This window comes from Bombina bombina, chromosome 3 (assembly GCF_027579735.1).
Source record: "Bombina bombina isolate aBomBom1 chromosome 3, aBomBom1.pri, whole genome shotgun sequence".
Lineage (NCBI taxonomy): Eukaryota > Metazoa > Chordata > Amphibia > Anura > Bombinatoridae > Bombina > Bombina bombina.
The window spans coordinates 60,056,236-60,065,213 of record NC_069501.1 but is presented as its reverse complement, the minus strand read 5'-3'; the positions used below and the strand labels follow the sequence as shown (position 1 = coordinate 60,065,213).

The window sequence follows — 8,978 nt, the reverse complement described above, 5'->3', positions numbered from 1 at the left end:
TGGAGGTAAGTTTTCTGCTTCAGTTTTGTCAAAAACATCCATAAAGTCTGAGTATGTCTTAGGAATAACAGGAGTCTCAATGGATGTGTTAAGTATATGTGTTGGCAGGTAACAGGATTTAGAACAAAATGTAGAATTGAAGAGAACTTGTGAATTTCTCCAAGATATCTGAGGTTTGTGTGTTTGCAACCAGAGTAGACCTAGAACTATAGGAAACAGGGGTGATGCTATAATGTCAAAGGATATAGACTCTCTATGACCAGAAGTAGTGGTCATGAGCAGTGGTACAGTCTTATGGGTGACAGGACCTGAAGATAAATAAGAACCATCAATCACACGTATGGCTAGTGAATCAATACGTTTTATTAATGGAATGTGATATTTATCAAGAAAAGTTTTATCAATGAAATTGCCCGTGGTTCCGGAGTCAATAATGGCCTGTGTCTGGATTCTTTGTCCCTCCCACTGTAAAGAGATAGAGAGGTTACAATGAGTAATAAGTGAAAAGTGTTGAGTACAAACTACTACTGAAGACCTACTCTTACCCTTTTGTTTCTGGAGAATAGGACAGTCCTTTACTGTATGTGCCTTGGAAGCACAGTATAAGCACAAATTATTGGCCTTTCTTATGTTCTTTTCTTCTGTAGTCAAAGGACCTTTAGTAAAAGCAATCTCCATTGGTTCATCAGAAGTGTGGGCAACAGGAGGAGTATAGGATGGTATAGGTGACTTTCTCCATGGCTGTTCTGCATAACCTCTCTCACTTTTACGTTCACGTATCCTCCGATCTATAGTGACAGCATGTGAAATAAGTCCATCGAGAGTAGAGGGGAGAGGACCCCTTGCCGATTCGTCCTTAACAATGTCTGAAAGACCAGTACGGAATTGGTATAGCAATGCTGCCTCATTCCACATGGTGTCAGGTGCCCACCTTTTGAAATCAGAGACATAATCCTCAGCAGGTCTTCTATCCTGTTTTAATGCCTTAAGTGCATTTTCAGCTGTATTCTGTTTATTTTTATCCTCATAGAGGAAAGACATTTTCTCAAAGAATTGTTGTAGAGAATCCAGAATTGGATCATTATTCTCAAAAAAATTGGTAGCCCAAGCTTTGGGTTCTCCTTTCAGATATGAAATAACAGTAAGAACTTTTGTACGTTCAGTAGGATAAGTCTTAGATTTCAATGAGAAGAAAAGGAGACAAGAATTTTTAAAGTCTCTGAACTGATTTCTATCCCCTGAAAATCTCTCTGGGGGACAGACTTGAGGATCAGGGGGTGATTCAGGCATGGAGGGTCTGTTGTCAATGTTGTCTCTAATGACTGTTCTGAGATACTGATTCTCAGACTGGATCTCTCTAATGCCTTGAATTAGTATATCCATGTTCTGAGCTAATGCAGATACTTTATTACTGAGTTCTGCTAACTCCATACTAATTCCCTTTTCTTTTTCTTTTAGGCTCTGTAATATGTAAGAATCAATACAGGGAATTGGTTAGGTTACCACTCAGTGTCACAAATATCAGGGCTGTTAAGTCACAATCCCCTATTCTGATCCTAGACTGAGGGCCCAGTATGGGTTAAAAAGGAATTCTCAACTCTGCAGAAAGGATTAGCTCAATAAGTGAAAGCTGAGTCCAATATTTGCTGAACAGAGGAGAAAAGGATATTAGTGCCTGTATATAAGGATTAACAGGCAAGAGTGAGACAAAAATGAAACTTGCATATAATACTGAGAATAGGTAGAATATTTATACTTCTGCTTAAGCTAATAAGTCAGTTCACTTGTAGGAGTATCAGAAAATAGAGTCACATATATGAGAAATGCAGCCTTTTCCTGCAGTGAATGTACATAGACACAGATTTCAATGATAAGTTCAGTTCATAGCATATAAGATACAAGTTTGCAATAAAGCCTGATGAGTCCAGAAAACACTTTCAAAATGGTAATGCCAAAGGAATATTCAGTACCTTTAATCCTGTGGTCTGGTGAAAGATTCTGCTAGAGGAAAAGCAGCAGTTACCTGGAGTCCAGTATCGCCAAACAGGAAGTGCAGGCTGTGAGTATAGCAGAGGAGCTGCTGACAGGCACGGCAGTGGAATTCTGAAAAGCACAATCAGTGAGCTTTAAGCCTAAAAGCTTAAGTAAATGCTGAGGAGACAAAAAGGTATTTGTAGCAAGCATAAGAAATAACAAAAAGTTGCAGGAAATAGATTTTGGTGAGTTCCTGTAAGTAGGCTCAGGTAGAGATCCACAGAGCATGTAGATTGCTTCAGCACAAGCCAGGATACTCAGCATAAAGATCAAATTACAGAGCACAGGATTTAGTTAGGCGGAGCCTTATAAAGGGTTCAAATTTAAAGGGGCAGACAAACTGACAAGACCTCAGACATGACAGTACTTCAGAGCTTGTCTCTTTTCTGTTTTAGCTTGCACTTGAACATCAGCTATACTAGTTTGTACAATTTGCTCCAGTTAACACTTGCCTGTACCTGTTTCCTGTTTTCTCAGTACAGTCTGTTTCAGGACATTATATGCTATTTGCCTATGTAAATGTCTCGTAATACATAGGACTGTTGTATATTTTAAAGTCTCCAGTCTATTGATATGCAATCTTCCCAGCTTCCCACTAGCCCTGCCATTGGGCTACATCTTGTTAAAAAGGCCATAACCCTGACAGAATGCCAGAGCCAACAACTTATGGATCAGGCATTGGTGGCTAAAGCCATGATAGTCCTATCTCTGCTGGTTCAAACCATCAATCAGAAAATGGCAATATTGGCTAAAATTATCCAGGACTTGTCTGTCAACATATATTCAGTGACACAGTCTTTAGCAACTGTTTCCCAGGCAGTTAGGTTGAACAACAATTTTACCCATAAGAATGCAGAGGCCAAATTTTACATTTATTTCCATCTAAGTCTTCTGCCAGACTATACAGGACAGTTTCGGCACCTGAGTTGAGCAAAGATCATTGTAGATATGAAAACACATCATCAATGTCCCCTGGCAGTAAACACTCACATCTGTCTAAAGAAGAAATGACTCGGAGGAGGTTCAAAGCAATTTGCGTTTACTGTAGGGATTTAGGACACTTCATCAGGGCCTGTCCCATTTGGCCTCCAAAGAATCCCAGACAAGAGTATTTTATTAATCCTGTTACAGCACCTGAAGGCCAAACTAGAGCTAAGCTTGCCAAACCTCTAAAACACAGCTACCAGATAAGTAGGCAAAGAAACTGAAGACAACGAAATATGTTGCTTCATCTGTGAGACAAGGCCTAAGCCAACCGAAAATATCTCCTACACCAAAGCTGACTGAGCAGCAGACTAATGAAAGGATAACTGTAACGTCTGTTACATCATATAAAGATCAAATCAGACCTAAAACCCATTCCTTGTTAGAGAAGTCTGAACAGCTGACTAAGGAGATGACACTTCCAAAGTGTGAAGTCAATAGTGTGAGGTCAATCCTGAGGCTATCCTCTTGGTCCTGACTTTTACAATTAACAAGCCATTAACTATGTGAAACTACATATTACCAAATGTGTGCTTTGTTTTCTCATTGTTTATAGCTAATGACTTGAGACCATGTTTGATTTAGAACTATCATTTGTTGCCTACATCCAATTTTGGTAGGTTCCAGAAACATCCACTCTAAAAAAAATATATCTAAACTTCAGCACTTTCTCATATAAGACAAAATCAAGATTCTAATTCACTCTCTTATCATATCCCACCTTGACTTGTTCAACTCCATACTCTTTAGACTCACCTATGCTCCAGCACTGCTAAATATTTTGGTATTTTACAAATAAATGATGATAATAATACGAATTATCATCATTGTTATTATAATGATTCCTCCTGCTTTCAAACATTGTAACAATGACACCAACACTACAATTTGCCCTAACTAACCTGTGTTCCAACCTTAATTTACCCTTACTTACCCATTCCCTATATACTCCCACATAATACCTATTAGAAGGTAATAATGGATTTACCTTTTTAAATGTCTGGAACCAAGCTTGCAGGAGCTATGAATACAAATATCAAGACCATGCTAAGGTCATCACCAGATAAGCAGAAACAGCCATCAAATTCCAGAAGAATCCAGAGATACCAGAAAATTAGTTAGGAGCAAAAATTCATAGCAGATGTAGCAGCAAAACAATTTTCAAACATTCTGTTCCAGAAGTCAGCAATCAGTTAACCAATCCACAGGTTGCAGGCAAGGATAAAGCTCAGAGCATAAACCAGAATCTAATCAGGAGTCAAAACGAGGAATGCAGAACAGAAATAAAAATGCTAGGACTTCTATAATAATATCTAAGCACTGACAGGTTTTAGCTTTCTACACCTCTCCCATAGTTCTTGGCTCCAAAACAACTACAGGGTCACTTCTGACATCAAGGTTACAGATTAGCACAGGTAACACCGTTGGCAATGTTAATAAAAGAAGCCAGCAGCCAGGACATAATTAAAGTCCTAATTCCTTAAAAAAAAAAATTGTAATCTTTGATTAAAAAATGATTAGTTAGGAAATGATAACAATAAATGTCTGTAGTAAACTTGTGCAGCACTGAATAATTTGTTTTGGACTAATAATTTGGTAGAAATATTCTGAAAAATTAGTTTTTTGTAATATTCATGTGCTGCTCTATTTGGTATACGGTTCATTTAAAACAAACAAAATACTGAATTTTTTTTTTTTTTTAAATCTAATTTTTTATTGAGATATAATAATAACAAACAGTAATAAAAGTCCAAATATGGGCACAGACAGCAATAAAATGTAAGTGAAATATGGGAGAGATGAGAAGTATCATCTACATTGTACATAATAAACATACAAACATGAAAGCCATTGGGATGTGGAAAGACAACATTCAATTATATTTATGACAATATATTATAACCAGGCTAGTAAACTCCCATGTAGCTTGAGTATGTGCTCCTCACTAACTGTGCTTAAGATATATAGAGGACTAACTAAAACCTATATGGACCTATTATGATATCTCTTATTTTTTAATATATAATATAGCTGTATGGTAACTACTGGACCGGTCACTTTTGGACCAACTGATGCACTAAAGAAATATTAAATAGTAGTTACTTAGGGGCCACTCTTGGGCCACATGGACTTAAACTGTGAAACGAGATTTAAATTATATATTTCATTTCTTGATGTGATAAGGTCTAGATACTGTAGAGATACAATGATAGGAGAATCATCCTAAATACATTTTTAAAGTTAACAACTGGGTGGTTGTATATAGCAAAACTTAATTGTAGGGAGCTTAGGGGTGGGATAGTATAATATGTAGATATACTTTATTGAGGTCCTCTAAGATTAACTGATAAGTCCCAAACCATATACAGGGAGTGCAGAATTATTAGGCAAATGAGTATTTTGACCACATCATCCTCTTTATGCATGCTGTCTTACTCCAAGCTGTATAGGCTCGAAAGCCTACTACCAATTAAGCATATTAGGTGATGTGCATCTCTGTAATGAGAAGGGGTGTGGTCTAATGACATCAACACCCTATATCAGGTGTGCATAATTATTAGGCAACTTCCTTTCCTTTGGCAAAATGGGTCAAAAGAAGGACTTGACAGGCTCAGAAAAGTCAAAAATAGTGAGATATCTTGTATCTTGCAGAGGGATGCAGCACTCTTAAAATTGCAAAGCTTCTGAAGTGTGATCATCGAACAATCAAGCGTTTCATTCAAAATAGTCAACAGGGTCGCAAGAAGCGTGTGGAAAAACCAAGGCGCAAAATAACTGCCCATGAACTGAGAAAAGTCAAGCGTGCAGCTGCCAAGATGCCACTTGCCACCAGTTTGGCCATATTTCAGAGCTGCAACATCACTGGAGTGCCCAAAAGCACAAGGTGTGCAATACTCAGAGACATGGCCAAGGTAAGAAAGGCTGAAAGACGACCACCACTGAACAAGACACACAAGCTGAAACGTCAAGACTGGGCCAAGAAATATCTCAAGACTGATTTTTCTAAGGTTTTATGGACTGATGAAATGAGAGTGAGTCTTGATGGGCCAGATGGATGGGCCCGTGGCTGGATTGGTAAAGGGCAGAGAGCTCCAGTCCGACTCAGACGCCAGCAAGGTGGAGGTGGAGTACTGGTTTGGGCTGGTATCATCAAAGATGAGCTTGTGGGGCCTTTTTGGGTTGAGGATGGAGTCAAGATCAACTCCCAGTCCTACTGCCAGTTTCTGGAAGACACCTTCTTCAAGCAGTGGTACAGGAAGAAGCAGTGGCGTATTTAGGTTTTGTGCTGCCCTAGGCACTCAAGATTCTGCTGCCCCCCCCAGCACACACAGGTTTTAAGCCTTTTTTCACATTCATATTTTTTTGGTCAAGGTGTAAAATAATTAATTTTTTATTTTATTCATAACAATTCCAAAGTAAATGTAAAGGGAGCTAAGGAAGGGAGGGAGATAAGGGAGGGAGGGAAGCAGAGAAGGAAGGAAGGGAGAGATGGAGGGAGAGAGAGAAGGGAGGGAGAGAGAGAAGGAAGGGAGAGAGAGAAGGGAGTGAGAGAGAGAGAAGGGAGGGAGAGAGAAGGGAGGGAGAGAGAGAGAAGGGAGGGAGGGAGAGAGAAGGGAGGGATAGAGAGAGAAGGGAGGGAGGGAGAGAGAGGGGAGGGAGAGAGAGAAGGGAGGGAGAAAGAGAGAGAGAAGGGAGGGAGGGAGAGAGAGAGAGAGAGAGGGGAGAGAGAGAGAGAAGGGAGGGAGAGAGAGAGAAGGGAGAGAGAGAAGGGAGGGAAAGAGAGAGAAGGGAGGGAGAGAGAGAAGAGGGAGAGAGAAAGAAGGGAGAGAGAGAGAGAGAGAGAGAGAGAAAAGGGAGAGAGAGAGAAGGGAGGGAGAGAGAGAGGAGGGAGAGAGAGAGAAGGGAGAGAGAGAGAGAGAGAGAGAAAAGGGAGAGAGAGAAGGGAGGGAGAGAGAGAGGAGGGAGGGAGAGAGAGAGGAGGGAGAGAGAGAGAAGGGAGAGAGAGAGAGAGAGAGAGAGAGAGAGAGAGAAGGGAGGGAGAGAGAAAAAGAGAGAGATAGAAAGAGAGAAGGGAGAGGGAGGGAGAGAGAGAGAGAAGGGAGGGAGAGAGAGAAGGGAGAGAGAAGAGAGAGAGAGAGAGAGAGAGAGAATGGAGGGAGAGAAGGGAGGGAGGGAGAGAAGGGAGGGAGGGATAGAAGGGAGGGAGGGAGAGAAGGGAAGGAGAGAGAGAAGGGAGGGAGAGAGAGAAGGGAGGGAGAGAGAAGGGAGGGAAAGAGAGAGAAGGGAGGGAGAGAGAGAGAGGAGAGAGAGAATGGAGGGAGAGAGAGAGAAGGGAGGGAGAGAGAATTGAGGGAGAGAGAATGGAGGAAGAGAGAGAAGGGAGGGAGGGAGGAAGGAAGAGAGAGAGAGAAGGGAGGGAGAGAAGGGAGGGAGAGAATGGAGGGAGGGAGAGAAGGGAGGGAGGGAGAGAAGGGAGGGATGGAGAGAAGGGAGGGAGAGAAGGGAGGGAGGGAGAGAAGGGAGGGAGGGAGAGAAGGGAGGGAGGGAGAGAAGGGATGGAGAGGAGGGAGGGAGAGGAAGGCAGGAGGGTGAGATAACTAAAACAACCAGTGAAGGGACACAGCATATTTTTTATTACTAAATAAAGAGATACAACAAAAAAGAAAAAAAAAGTGTCTGCAGCATTAGTTAAATGCAATGTCCCTGTATTTTTTTTTTTAAATAGAGGAAGGCTATATATATAATATATCTGTCACTGCACAGTCAATTTCTAGCTGGAAATCAGTACATATGGACTTTCTGCCTTAATGGGGATTTGTGCACTAAAAAGAGGCTTGCAGCTGCATACTTATTTATATTATATATATATATATATATATATATATATATATATATATATATATATATATATATATATATATATATATATATAATGCTACATGCAAGCCTTTTTTTTACTGCAAATCCCTTTTAAGGCAGAAAGTCCATATGTACTGATTTCCAGCTAGAAATTGACTCTGCCGCGGTATACAAACCTTACCACAGACAGATATTTGTGTAATAGCAGGTACTGTAAGGGCTATCGGCTATGTATTTAAATATGCCCCACAACCAGGCATGGCTTATCAGGAAGGAGAGTAACTTGTCACTTAGGTCCAGGAGCTTAACTAGTACGGTACGGCTCTATCATTTTCAAGGTGCAGGGTCCCATCTTGTTAATATTCCCTTCCCCTCAGCATTATCTGCTAACTTACCGGACTGGTACTGACTGTAGTTTATTTATGCACGCTGCCATGAATCAGCACAGCGTGAAAAATGTAGCCGGTCGGTCTCACAGAAGTCAGGTATGTAATCACACTGGAAGTCACAGCTCTATAAGAAAAAATAAGTGGCTCCCGGTCCCGCCTCCATCAAAGAGAAGAAGATGAAGTAAAAACTATATACAGTTAAAATGAAGCGTTTATTCAAGTACAGTCTGTACTTGAATAAACACTTCATTTTAACTGTATATAGTTTCTTCTTCTCTTTGCTGGAGGCGGGACCGGGAGCCACTTATTTTTTTCTTATAGCGCTGCGACTTCCAGTGTGATTACATACCTGACTTCTGTGAGACTGGCCGGCTACATTTTTCACGCTGTGCCGATTCATGGCAGCATGGTGATGTTGTGGCGTGCGCGTGCATAAAGTAAATTAACTGACTTGCTGCAGCGCAGCCACTAATTTGTGTTGAGTGAGAGACTGAGTCACTGAGTAGAGTCTAAACAATAAAAGCATTGGTGTCAGTGGGGGACACTTACCAAATATGTGTCTCAGTCTCTTCAGTTCAGTCTTTTTAATGTGCGCACCGCAAGCGCGTCTGGCCCGGGATAATCTATCATAAGCCTTATGTATATGATAATTATGATTGTGAATGGTGCTTTCCGCCCTCCCAAATCTGCCGCCCCTCTCAAAGCTGCCGC

At 40.8% G+C, this 8,978-nt stretch overlaps 1 long non-coding RNA gene across 1 annotated transcript; it reads right to left on the bottom strand.

Moving 5' to 3' along the window:
- Positions 1-343: 343 nt before the first annotated feature.
- On the bottom strand, positions 344-619 carry LOC128651491 (uncharacterized). The gene is made up of 2 exons (XR_008401097.1): positions 546-619; positions 344-465 (listed from the first exon to the last, which is right to left on the bottom strand). It is a non-coding gene; the product is annotated as an uncharacterized LOC128651491 (long non-coding RNA).
- Between the last annotated feature and the right edge of the window lie 8,359 nt (positions 620-8,978).